General features: G+C 28.2%; 1 pseudogene; it reads left to right on the top strand.

Annotated features, from left to right (window-relative positions):
• The window catches only part of LOC142331042 (tyrosine-protein phosphatase 10D-like), a 170,091-nt pseudogene extending 161,522 nt beyond the window's left edge, over positions 1-8,569 (top strand).
• The last annotated feature ends 6,901 nt before the right edge of the window (positions 8,570-15,470 follow it).

Genomic DNA, 15,470 nt, shown 5'->3' on the forward strand with positions numbered 1-15,470 from the left:
TTTCACACTAACAAAATAAAAATGACAGAGGAACATAGCAAAATATGATTATTGTAAGATGTGTGAACAGTTATTGTTCCGTGTAATATTTTTATGTTTCATGTTGTTTGTTGAACTCACTTTTACCTTCTACAGGTAAGTAGTTCAATTCCTTTGTTTAGTTAGGTATTTTCAGTCTTGCTTAAGACTCAGTGAGATGTGTTTTGCTTTGAGTTCATTAAATAGTAGTACATCGATGGGAATGTCACTTGTGGCATTTGCATCGGTGACATCCTGGCTGAGGCAGACTGGAATATGTCAAAAGCCGAGGTTTCGAAGATGACCTCTGGTAAAGCCCATAAGGTCTTGGAACAGAGGGGGTGATGAGGGTATCTTTCCCCAAGGGATCAGGATGATGTGTAAACAGCATGCCATTTGATAAGTTCAGTATTAATATTATTAACTAGTACATTTAGACATTTAGGATCGACATGGAATAGTTGTTGAAACTAAAAATAAAAATACATTCTGCTGTTAGTATGTTTTTCTTTATTAAAATTTCAGTAGTACATTTTAAAATAGTTCAAGAAGTAGAAAAAATATCTTATGTTTTTTTCATACATATTTTTTTTATGTGTTATTTAATTTAAAATAATCGTTAGTTTCTGATTCTTTTTAATGGATGACTTTAAATTCTGACAGTTCTGTTTCTTGTTTCAAGACTTTATTGCCTTAAAGTGCTTACCACAATTTTGAATCTCAGCCATAAGGCAACTATTACTGAGACTATTTGTTAATTAATAATGACTTCATTAATTAACAAATATGATGTTGAGAAATTTGTTCTAAAATAGTAAAAAGTTCCATGAATTAACTGCATTTAAATCTTAGTATAGCAAAATCTTTAAATAGCTCCCATAAGAGCTGATCGGCAATATTGTTAACATTTCATCCAGTTAATGAATTAATTCAAATAGGAACTAATTCTAAAGCTTTTATGACTTTTTAGACAAAAGCTTATTCTAGGTTTTTTATATATTATTTCTATTAGTTCACTTTTTTCTTTAGTCCCTGGAGTAATTGGAGTATTACAAGCATTAGAAGCTATCAAAGTTCTTCTGGGTCACAATGGTACCTTAGGATCACGATTGTTATTATTTGATGGCTCTGATACACAGTTTCGCAATGTAAAATTACGGTCAAAGAATGGTGACTGTGTTGTATGTGGAACATCACCAACTATCACTGAATTAATCGACTATGTAGAATTTTGTGGATCATCACCAAATGACAAGGTAAAGATTTAATCATAACTTATTTTTGGGAATTAAAAATACTTTTCATACTAATCATTCCTTGTAACAAGCAGGATTTTTGTTTTGAAAATTTGTGGTATTTAAATGGTTAAGTACATTTTCAAAAAGTACATTGACTGATACTAAATGAAAATATCAGCCTCCTCTACCTTAAAACATCTCACCAGTTTTAAACCCTGAAATGGAAACATTTTCCTTCTTGTCTGGTATTTTCTATAAGATTTTATTTCATTTCTTTTGGGTTGAACATAAAATTTCATTTAATCACTCAACATCTTTGCTATCATCATCTAACCATTTTCATATGCTAGTCCTTACATTCACATTGATATCTTAGAAGATTGCTTGTTTATTTACATTAACATGACAAATTAACATGACTATAAGTGTATTTTATTAATCCATTGATAAATTTTGAAAAATTTGATAGTGTGTAAAAACAAAATTGAAGTCTGACTTATAAACCACTTATTTGATCTGTAAGTAATTATAAAAAAATGGATTCATCACTCATTTAACAATTTTTTTTTCTTAATTAATTCATATGTATCCGTTTATATCAGGTTTCTCTCGATACCAAATTCAGTTAGCTTATATAGTTGAAAAAACAAACTGTGCATATGAGAGTTCAGGCGCCTGATTCACAAGCATCTCCTGTAAATTCTGATGCATATAAAAAAAAAACTATGTGATTTAATTTTCAGTAACCACACGCTATTATATTTTACAAAAATTGTACATATATTTTAAATTTAAATAAATAAATTATACTAATATGATTATTGTGTTGTATATAGATACAATCACGTTATGAATCACCACTGATACAAAGGACATGACTCAGCAGAAACACGATGAAATCACTAATAAAACAACATTTGTTTATTCTTCACTCTACAAACTTACTGATAGTTGTTAATGAAAGAAAAAGTACCCAACTTTTATAAAGCTTATGCATAATTGTGAGGTAACACTCTTATCAAATTAAAGGATGACATTACCAGTTTAAATAAATTTCATTAAATAGTGATCTGCATATGAAGACTGACAAATAACCAAAATCTGGTTAATAAAGTGTACTGTTTGATCATGAAAGACTATTTTACTTTGGCTCTACCATTCAGAAAATTACTAATGATGCACCCTCAGAAGTGGTTGCAGATCTATTTCAAATCTGTTTTGAGATGAATAGAAAGACCATCCATTGTTGATGTTGGAGTACATCATTGGTGATCATGACTTCATGGAGACCATGAGAGTCTATATATGTATGTGTGTATATATATATATATATATATATATATATATATATATATATGTTAGACATGATTTCAAAGTAAGGTTTGTTTTGTTTTGCCTATGTACTTGATATAAACAGATGGTACTGCATAGCTCAGTTATTTCAATCAATAGTCAGCTGGTAGTAACAGAAGTTTAGAAATTATTGGTTGTTTATATTCATCAATGAGTGCTACAATTCATGATCCTGCAAAATGTGAAATCAAGAGAAAAGTGATTATACATCACTTATAATGTTGAAGAATTTAATAAATATATAGCAATTTATTAAATATACCGGTACTTTACATATTCTCCATATTAACATGTTTTACATATTAAAATAACTCAACTATAAACGGTAATTACTGAATTTATTATTTAAGTAATCAAAACATTATTGTTAATTAGTCATGGTTAGTGAGCTAAGTGAGCATAGGTTGTGTTTGGTTAAATTATATTGATGTGAACGTTAAATACACAATTATATATGTTAATTGCGATATATTTATTAAAGTTTCAAAAATTGAAGCCAATTATTCATAACTAGTGATTATGCATAATCACCGGATTATTCATATTTACCGTAACATGTAATATTATTTTACTAAAATTAATGTTTTTAAGATTCATGTTATTCCTCCGTACTGTTAAATTATATTTAAATGCTATTAAATAAACCACCTAGAACAGAATATTGAGATAGACATTTCTTATATTAATTTTACATGACAGTACTTTCATGGGATCCCAAATCCTCAGTCATGATTGAAATAATTCTGTTATTGCATAATAAAAATTAAAAAATAAAAATACTAAAATAATGAAAATTTTGTATTAATTTACATGAATGCTGCTATTTGTTGCACTTATCCGGTTTTTTTATCTAATAGAATTTAAAAATATATATATATATATTTTTATTTATTTTTTTTTTTTGAAAATTCAAATAATTCATTCACATATTGACCAGTGTGCTAATAAAATTTAATATTATTTGAAATATAAACCAGAAAACACACTAATTAGTTAACTTACCATATTAATTTCCAATATAATCCATTTTTCCAGTATCCTGCATTTTATAACTTTTTATATTTTTTATAACTGCATTAAAACTATTCTTTTGATTGAAATTTTGAATTTTATTATGAATTGCATATAAATTTTGCTGTCCAGTACTGGAATGATTTAATTTTTAAAACATAGGATTTTTCCTTGTTCTATTATCACCATTGCCAACTGTTAGATTGCATTTTTATTAAGCTTTTATTTAAATCATCTTCGAATGTGATCTGGTGGTTCAACATTTTATATTTGTGTTTATATTTACAAATGTAATATTTCTTGAGTATATTATTTTTCTACCATTATTACAAACTTCCACAATCTCTAAATTATTTATATATATTTTATTTTATGTATATATATGTATGACACAGATACCAAAGATCACTCATCATAATGATAGTCTATATGATCCCCAAGGAAGGCCAAAGAAAGCAAAAACAGTACAGCACAAAGTGAAGATGTTTGATTTTTTACTGCCGCAGAGTTGCAAGTCATAAATTTATTACAGAAAAGGGAACTGTTAACAGACACTATTATTAAGAGTTTTTTCTTCATATATGTGATGCATTTTGGCTGGGGAGACTAGACACATGGGAGGTAATATTGCATTATGATTACATCTGTACCCATGCTACAGATCTGATTCAGAAGTTCTAGGTCAAGCACAAAATTGTCCTGGTTCATTTAGCTCCATATTTTTTAGTCATGGCTCCTTAGATTTCTAATCATTTGCAAGGTGAAGTTGCAGCTTAAAGGGTCATACTTTGAGAGCTAAATTAGTTTATAAAGAAGAATATGTCAATATAACTGATAGCCAAACCAAAAGAGGAATTCTGGAAACTTTGGAGTCACAATGAGATAGAAAGAGAGAAAAATTAAAAACAAACAGATAAGCTATTTTTTCCCATGATTCCAAATTGTGATTATTTTAAGTTATACCCCCTCATATGTACATTTTTAATTAAAAATCTTGTCATCTTCAGTTTTTTAAAAGGATTTATAAATTTTTATTTTAGGATAAAGGAATTAAACTTTTGAATGATGAAAGAATAACTGCTCAAGAATTAGCTAGGAAAATGAAATCGGATGAAAAATTTGTTTTATTAGATGTAAGAAGCAATAGCGAATTTGAAATTTGTGCCCTACCTGATTCAGTTAATGTTCCTTTATCAATAGCTGAGAAAGAGATTGGATTAGACATGATTAAAGAGCAAATAGTTAAAATACAACATAGCAGTGATCATGAAAGAATATCTGGTAAGTAAATAAATAACATTTTTATAATTTGACCATTAAGGTATTTTATAATCAGGGTGTCTAAAGTTTAAGAATGAGTTTATGAAATTCATTCAAACTTTTTTTTATAAATTTCAAAACATTTTACTGTAATCCCATAATTTAAATGGGGGTTATAAATCAATAGCTCCATATAAAAAAAACCACATAAACTAAAACATTAGCTTAGTATGAAATTTGACTAAAACCTGCTCTTGTAATTATTATAGAATGTAATTTAAAAAAATTAATTAGTTATTTTTAAAAAAAAATTATTTTGAAATAATTAGATTTCCTCAATCATTTTGAAAACTTCAAAGACAGTTGTTTAGGTAAATTAGCTTCAGTTTTTTTTATTTAATCAGTTATCGTCTAGGAATAGATCATTTTCAGTTTTCTCTGATTGCTTACAATCAGACATTCTGGTGTTTGTTTTTATATTTTGGGTATTTCTCATTATGTGGTTTCATTTTAAGCATAACATCTTTTTTTAATTATATGTGGCCTAATCTATTTCTATTTCAGTTTGGTCTAATGGTTGTTCATGTTCACAATGTGAACAATTAAAAAAAAACTGTTCCAAAAGTCACTCATTTAAAAGTCTATACTGACTTGAAAATTAAATTTACTGACCAAATAGTAATTTAATGTAAATAAAAATGTTTCTGCTTATAATAGCCCTTTCTATTATTTACAAATAAAGTTTTCTACATTAATAAATGTATATTCCCTAATTACTAATGTATTATTTAAGGGACTACTGTACACTCTAAATTCAAATTTTATAAGTGCATTTTGTAGTTTAATAAAGTATCAATGAAGCATGAAAATGAAGCAGAGTATTTTTGGACCATATCAGGATTTAAGAATCCCAGAGTTTATGATTGAAGTGGTATTTTAGTGTCTTGGTAGGCTTTTATTATTATTTAGTATCATTTTCCTGTTTAAATTTGTTGAAATTTTTTTAAATTATCAATAATTTCATTCTTTCACAATTTTCACTGTTCATAATTAAAACTGTATTTTACCAGAAAATATATTTCTATTATTAACCAAAATATTATATTACATAAAAGAAAAAAATATTTTAGATTATTATGTGAAGCAAAAGCTTTTTCAGTGAAATTCAAAATTACTGCTATCTAAATCAAGAACAACAGCATCTTACAGTTTAAGTTTTTGTTGCTAAATTGCATTCTGTTAATTCACAATGAGTCAATGTATTCTAGAAATTTCAGATTTTAAATACAATCAAATAAAATTGTCTTAATAACACATTTAAGTATGAAGTCAGAAAGAATATCTCATTTATTAGGAAAATCTGAATGCATTGTAGCTTTTAGAATAACTACATTCTCAGCTTGTAGTTATATACTGTACTTAGAAACAAAAGATGATCATACATGTAACCTAAAAAATGATGAATTGAACAAATATGCAAGAAACACATAATCTATTTATTTAATAACAACATTTATTGAAATGTACTACATTTTAACCACATCTGTAATGTGTATAACAACAATGTTATCATTGATGATAAAAATATTGAAAATATTGAAATCACTTCTTCCAAATAAAAAGTCAAAAAATGTTTAAACGGTTCAACTAGGGACATCAAATCAAGAACTAGAAAAGAGGATTACATATATTTCAGTTTTTTCTTAAAAGAATATTATTGTTTTTTACTATATCAGACAGAAATTAAAAAGAATACATTACTCTTGCATGTGAATATAATGTATGCTTTATTTTGATTTCATTAATAATTTATTTCATTTCATTAATTTGAAATTAATTTTCTTATGCACTCCGATGGTATTTTTTCAATATTTTCATATGGTCCTGTAAGGTAAAAAGGAGTTAATGAACTTTACACAAACACACACACTATTTAAGCGAGTGTACAATTATTTTATCATGTTTTTATTTAAAAATTATTGTAATAATTCCCAGTTAAAAAAGTCATAGAAAAATCCATTAAAATTACATAAATTAAGTCAGTAATGTACTTTATTCAACTCTTCAAAGCCATGGATTCACTATCAATAGCCAATGCAAAAGTTATGTGAACAGTCTTATTAAGTGTCTTATTCAGTGGCGGCTCATGTATAAGCACTGTGGAACTGCAGCACTCCTATTTCCATTGATATTATCGATAAAATTTAATATAATATCCTTTTTTCTTTAATTATTTCTTTATACTTGTACAATATATAATATTTAAGCTTAATGAAAAAACTGGGGGATGCTTTATGAAAAATATACAAAAATCTTTGTATGGAACTGTGCGCTTCACAGTTCCAGCAGTGGTGGTGTTTGGCTGTTGTGCGCATGCGCATATAAGAAGCTCCATGCAAGGCTGCGAGGGAGAGAGAAGGCTGGCATGGTGGTGGAAGGTAGTTTTTTTTGTTTACTCCGCAAGTGTGTGGACATTCTTGTTCGTTCACTTTTCTAGTAGTTTAGTCAGTGGAAGGAATATGAAAGTGGTTTAGTTGTTTTTACATAAAAAAAATTAATTAGTAATTAGTAAAAGCTAATTATGTATTTGTTTCTGTGTACATAGAAATTTAAACCATTGAACTATAGTGTTTTTTAAGTAGACATTTTATTAAGTTATTATCTAATAATACTAAAAAATATTGTCTGTATTGACATTTTATTATTTATTCGGTTAAATAATTGAACACACTTAAAATCTATGTACCAGAATATTTATAAGTTGCTTTTATATGAATCGATAAGTTTCATATTAAAGTTTGTTAATTTAATGTGTTCAAATGATTTTTGTTAATAATAATTATTATGTATTTTGAAATACATTAGGCAACATATTTAATAAAATTACACGCATGAATAATTATGTAACATTGTAATAGTTGTTGGTAACCTGACAAGACTCTCATGTCACATTTGAAAATGACATGGCCATTCTCAAGAATAACAAGTATCCTATAATAGACAAAAGGAATGTGAGGAGAGGAGAGAATGTGTAGGAAGCAGTTACAGGACATATTTTCCTGTTAAGTCTTCACTCTGGCAAATGTGGTTGCAAATCAGCATGCCAAGCCTATTGAAAAGGAGATATTCAGCCCTTCAAATGACGTGTTCTCTTTGTTCAAAATAGCGGCTGATAATGATGTAGTGGATATCATTATCAGAGAAGGCATCTTGATTAGCTTCCTGAAATACCAACTGTATTTCAGTTGCATTATATGTCATAGCTGAAAGAATGTTGGCTCTTGCATAACAGCAATTGTGCACACCTACACAATTTCATTCTCCATTAATTTTTTATGAAATTAAAAATTTGAGGAATAAACATGTTATTACCTATTAGTAAACGTTTGAGTTTCATACTCTCATTACAAAAGACATATTAAACTGTAGAATTAGTAAAGTGGAAGGATAATCTTATTTAATAACTAATCAATTTTTATATAATAAAATTAAGATATTTATATTAATACAGAATTATTTTGATTGACTTTTGTTTAGTATATGTTTTATGTCGCCGAGGTAATGATTCTCAAAAGGCAGTGAGATTGCTTAAGAGTAAACTCCAAGATCTACCACTTAACATAAAAGATGTAAAAGGTGGCCTGCATAGCTGGACACATACTGTTGATGATACATTTCCTATTTATTGATTTGTCATAGAATTATTCACTTTAATAATAATTAAAACAATTATTTTACTGTATACTTATCTGCTTATTTATTCTAGTGAACATGTATAATCCTTAGTTTTTCTACATTTCTTTATCCCTTATTAATCCTCACTTTTACTTCCATGCATTTAATTTTACTACAGCACTGATTTCCTGCAAACGATTCTCTCCTTATCTTTTTTCCACTTGATGTGGAATCAGGATATTTACAATTTAGCTTAAAGTTAAAGATTCAGAATTAGTTTTGATATTGCATCATATTTAGTTGTTAGATAAAAAATTCAAGAGATTATACACAAAAAAATATTTGGAAGCAAAAATGTAAACTTAGTGCTTTGCGTGTAATGTAAACTTAATACTGATTTGTGTGTTGAAAAGAATTAAACTCTCAAATCATGCATTTTTTGATACAACCTTAAATCAAGGAAAATAAGATATAGGTAACAATAAGATATAAGAAGGTTTAGAAAACGAAAATGATGTTTTTAATGGTATTTCAAATAGTTCATTTGAGAAAAATGGTTTGAAACTGAATCTTTTAGTCATTGGAAATTAATAAACTTATAAAATTCTAATTTACTTTTAAATAATCAATTAAATTTGAATATTTCACCATTGTTGAATATATGAATGTGAGACGGGTCTTCATAAACACCAACCCCTTTTTCTGAATTTACCTGCTATTTTTATTACTGATACGTGTGTATACACTCCCTGTTGCTCTTTATGCATTTGCTTTTTCCTTTGTAATGTATTTTTAAGATACTGTGTACCAAAATAGCTGTCCTGATTTTTTAAAAATAAATTTTGTGAATATCATTTTTATTTTCATTTTGTGATGTGGAGTCGTTTATTAAATAATTTGCATTTCTTTTAATTAATACAACACCAAAAATAGGTATAAATATTACTAACAGTAGATATAAAATTATTATATTGACATGGTAGTTCTTGCCTTGTCTTGTGACCTTCATCTCATATTTGCCAGTCATTTGTTGTCAGTATTTTCAGAGTTAAACATATACTTCAGTATAATTATTCTGAATGGTTTAGCCTTTTTTTAAAAAAAAATTAAAAAAGGATTCTTTTACTTTTGGTTTGTTTTTCTGTTAATTGTTAATTCAATTCATTAATTTGAATTGCAAAGAAACAATATTTAATTACAATCTTATTTATACATATTTTTTAACAATTTAGAATAATACTATATTATTAATGTTATTAACATATTTATATTTTAATGTTACATTTAATTTTGTGTTTTATTTAAATGTCAGGGCCCAATACATCCTATCTGACAATCCTATTTGGTGATTTTTCTAATGAGAAGTCAAGGGCAATGACCTTCAAAGTCAATACCCATACTTATTGTAGATCATCTCCATGGTGTTTGTAAGTACAACACATTTATCTGCTTAACTAACAGGACTGCAAGTATTTTCCTTGGAAAATTATTTCCTCTTTCTTTTAATAATCCCAACCTAACTTCCAACTTCAGGTCAGTACACGGACTGGACTTTTCGGCTTTACCTGCACATCAACAATGAGAATGATTTCGGACTTATAGGTGTAACAGAGATCCTTCTGTTGTCCACATGCTTCCTGTGTTGGCAAGCATATAGTAAGATGCCATGTGTCTGTGCATGGGAACCCTTAAATCTTTGATGAGTAGGGGCCTGGAATCAGAGCAGAGACTGCACACATCCGCTCTCTGTCGTCTTACAGGATTGGTATTCCTGGTGCTTAGCCTTACTACAGAAGGGATTAAAGAATAATGAACATTACTGAAGAAAGTAACATGACAGAGGGGTTCATATAAATTGTTTAGAAGCAGCTGATTCACCAGAAACAAAATGGAAAAGAAGCAAAGACTCAGAGTGAATTAAGAAAAACCAACGGAATTTGTTGTTAACTTATAAATAATAGTATACTCGGACCCAGGTACCTTGTGATTATAAAAGAAAATGGTAATTTCTCGAAAATGACCCCATTCTTGATCACCAATAGTTTACCACCTGTGTTGGAGGAACTTTTAAAGAAATACCTAAGACATCTAATAGTCTATATGTTGTAACTGCAAATGAGAATCAAAAGCAGAAAATTCTGGTGAGTTCCTTGTATGTCCTATGAAGGCAAGCCATGTAGAGATCCTCCTATTAGTGACAAATCCAAAAAACAAAGCACTTGCTGCTCCAGAAACTGTCCATTCTAAAAAATGTAAACAGCGATTCACTTTGTGAAAACACTGCAAAAGGTCTGTTATTCTTAAATCTGAAAAGTTATAACAGCTGAACACCTTGACTTACTGACATGCAGCAGAAGCAATCATTACCCCTTCTTCACAAACATTAATTCAGATCAGCTGTTCTCAAATCTTGCAGCAAGCTGACTGCTATGATTAAGAAATTCATAAGACAGAAAATGAAATCGCCCCTAAAAAGAAATGCAAGAGACTTGCCAAGTTATAGCCAAAATTTTGTGTAGAAATAATAAATATACATCTGAACAGACTAAAACCCTACATAATATTAGAGTACACAAGTATATAATGTTCCACATGAACCTATTAAGAAAGTGACTAATACAGAACCCCTTAAAAAAGAGACTTGAAAGCAAAGTTCTTTTCAGGTAATCTTATCTTCCACACCGCAGAGATTTTAACATGAAGAGTTGACTGTTGTGGGTGTCTATGTTCTTGCCTTGCAGGCTAAAAGGTACATGAGAGATGAATAGAAAAGAAGAAAAGAGATTCGCCAAAAGGCAAACTCAAATTTGGATTGATCACTAAATACCCACACGCTGCATATCTGAGTAGTATATTTAATTTTTTTGTTTCGTTTAATACTTAGTTACAATCTGTCACAGCTTAATATGTTTTGTTTCTAATAAACTTTGAAATTCTTATGTTGGTATTTAGTCTCCGTGGACTCATAACAATTTACTCGGAATCAAATTCTTTGCATGCTTTGTTTAAAACTAAAGTGATGATTACCCATTTAACAAAGCTATTTTATGCCAAACATAAAACAGGGTGTTTTTTTTACCCCAATCTTTTGTCTTTTACTCCAGATTACTTCACACAAAACTACTAAATCTTCCCCTTAATTTGGGTTCCAAGATTAATAGTCTGGCTTAGTTTTACCCAAGGTGCAGAAATTAGGGCAAAATCTTTCACCATCTATCGCTTGCTAACAAAGCACTTCTAGACCTATGTTTTTATGAATTTTCTTCTTTATTTTAATCACTAGATCATTCCTGAAAATTTGTTACATTCTTTGTGAATCGCCCTATTTATCTCAGCTTTGGCTGCATTGGACAAGGGGCATAGTGTATCAATATTTTTTTTAGTAAACTAAAATTTTTTTATCCTTCTTGAATAACATTGTATCAAATGGGCTGCCTTATTGAAGTATATAATTGTTACAATAAATGAGCTTTGAAGTTCCATAAAGCATAAAGCATAAAGGGCTGAATGGGACTCGTACTTAAAATATCAACATTTTTAAACTTTAATTTTCAAGAACGTTTTAGAAAAAGGGTTCGCATGGGAGCTGACTTCAGAATTAAAAAAAATTATTTTTATAATTTGTTTACAAATTTGTGCTATTTTATAAAATGTAGTATGAGTAAGTATGAGTAGTAATAAGTAGTATAAGTATGAGTAGTATGAGTAAGGCTGTGCCTTTTTCTAAGAATTTTTATTTTTTCTTAATTATACTTTTAACTGCATCATTTTTAACGTAAAAATGCCATGGGGTCAAATCAGACACAAGCTGTAGGTTAAATCTACTTCCTGTACCTGTTCAGTGAAACCAATAAAACACTATTTTCATTATTATTATAATTGATAATTAAAAACCCACTTACCAATAATTATTCTTTTATATATGTGATCAAGTGCTTTCAGAATAAAATTTCATCATAAGGAACTAAAAAATTTTTTACGGTCTAATCTTATTAAAACTAAAACTTCTTTGTCGTGTAAATTTGTTTATGTAATGTAGTATTATATAACAGTGGTCGTCATAGTTTAAAAGTATGTTGACTTAACATCCTGTCATGATGAATGTCTCCACCATTATTGTAAAACGTAATGTGAATGGGTATGGTCAACTCACTCTAGTTATTATTTAGTACTTGCTTATTACACACCGGTTGTTATTGATAATGATGTATATATTGAAAAAAACAATAAATTTATAATAGACAATACATTTAAAGAAATCAAAGATCCTGCATGTAAATTTAAATCATTCACAACATTAAAAATACTAAACACAGTTTAAAGGATGATTATATCAAACAAAATTTTTAATTAACCAATGCAAAAGTCTCTAGTTAAGAGCTTTACCTAAAATAGATACACCAATGAGACCTTTTTAGTAAATCTCATAAATCCCCCTACTTATTTATTAAGTAAAATTCTATCCAAAAATCTTAACATATTAAATTTGATAATAAATATATTTTAAAGAATGGGTACGAATTAGTAGATATAATTAATAAATAGATATAAACAATACAACAAAACTATTAAATTTAGACATAATGGATATGTTAGCATCGATATGAAAAAACCAACATATAATTAAAAATACATTAACAGATTTATGTTAATAGATAATAATATAATACATAAAACAATAAACTTATTAAATTTATGCATAAATGTAATTATTTTGAATTTAATAATAAGTATTATATACAAGAAAGTGGGTTCCCCACTTTTAGCAATATTGGCCAATATATTTATAAATGACTTAGAAAACAATAATACACAGCATTATTAAAAATATCAAATTTTACTGTATAAATGATACATTGATAACATTTTAATTATTTATAACCAACAATGCAATGATGATGAAAATAAAATATTAAATGAAATGAATTCATTATATAATAATATTAAGCTTTACTTTAACTCAGGGAAATAATAATAATAATACAGATTTTTTAGAAGAAGCCCACCAAGCAAAATACAATAATACATTATGATTCTTTTCATCCTTATAACCAAAAAATGGTCACTTTTAACACCTTGACATATAGAGCTACTAACATATCTAAAATGTGATATAAAATTAAAAAATGAAATAAATAATATCAATCACATCGCCATAAATGACGGATATAATAAAAATTTGATAAATTACTTAACAGAATAAAATACAAAATTTACATGAAGGATAACATAAAATTAACTAATGAGAACATCTATACTAAAATTGAGTAACATAAATTAAAGGAATTTCAACAAAATATTTAAATTTCTTGGTTTAAAAACTGCATATGTAACAAATAAAACATAAATAATATAGATCATCTAAAAAATAAAAAATGGTAATAAAATTAATTTAGATGGGTATTAATGTGCAGATTGCAAATTAAAATTTATTGGCAAGACCAATCTGTCATTCTCTGTTAGAATATGAGAACATATGAAATGTATAAAAAAAGATCAAACAGGAAAATCTAATTTTGCCATACATATATAAGTAACAATCATAACTACAACCCTGAAAATTTTATTGACATACTTGTTTTTCAAGTAATATGCACATTACCAATAATTTAGAAAAGTACCATATATATTTTAACAATGATAAATTAATAAACAAACAAACAAGATTTGATAATAATATACAGCATAAGCAAATATTGAATAATAACTATAGAGCGAGTTAACCATACCATTCCCATTACATTTTACCATAATGGTGGAGACATTCATTATGACAGGATGTTAAATCAACAAAATTTTAAACAGTGATGACTACTGTTATATTATATTATGTTATATAAACAAATTTACATGACAAAAGAGTTTTAAACAATTTTATAACAAAAAATTTTTTTAGTTCCTGATGATGGAATTATATATAAAAGAATTATTGGTAAGTGGGGTTAATTATTAATTATATAGTCATATCGACAGGCCATGTTTGATAAAATTATTATTATTACTAATGATTACTAACTTAGATTTAATAATAATAAACTCAATTTTTCCAACACTTTGGAGAGTAAAAATACAAGGTGACCATGTATTTGGGGAGAGAAACTGATTTCTCATGCCCATACAAACAGGCATAAAATTTCAATCGCTGTGCTAAATAAGCAAAACAGATTTTTTGCTTATACGAATTCAGTTAAAATTCATTGTTTACACATATAATTTTGTTTAATTGAACAAATATTACCCAAAGAGTTGGCAACTTTATAGTATTATATGTATTTTGATTGGACCAAAAAATTTTGAATTGGCCATGATGGAGAGGAGAACAAAAGTCCCGAACGTCATCGGCAGACCAATGTCAATGATAATAACATTTAGGTCATTTGTGACCTTGTCGAAGATGACCACCACATAACCATTGCTGAAATTGATCAGGTGGGCATAAATGTTGGGAGTGTGCATACAGTGTTGTCAAACACTCTTGGATACAGCAAAGGTCAGTGAGGTGGTTTCATGTCTTCTCATTCAGGCACTAAGAAATATTCGAAAAGACATCTTTCAGAGGTTCTGAATGAGTTGGAGGAAGAAGGAGAGACTTTTTAGATAATATTGTGACCTGCGATTAAAAAACATAGGACCCCTGGAAAACAAAAGAAAAAGTATGGAGTAGAGAAAAACCAAGGAGGGAGTATCGATCCAAGGCCAAGAAATGCTTATCAGCTGGAAAAATTCTGGCAATTGTGTCTTGGGACTCAAAGGGTGCTGCTGCTGATTGATTTCCTACATGAACAAAAGAGGATAAATGTGATTTACTTCTGCTAGTTATTGGATGACATGAGGGCTGCTTACCGCAACAAATGATGCCGGCAACCAATTTGCAACGTCCTCCTTCTCCATGATAATGCACAGCAACTCAGATTC

Source organism: Lycorma delicatula, chromosome 10 (genome assembly GCF_047948215.1).
Source record: "Lycorma delicatula isolate Av1 chromosome 10, ASM4794821v1, whole genome shotgun sequence".
Lineage (NCBI taxonomy): Eukaryota > Metazoa > Arthropoda > Insecta > Hemiptera > Fulgoridae > Lycorma > Lycorma delicatula.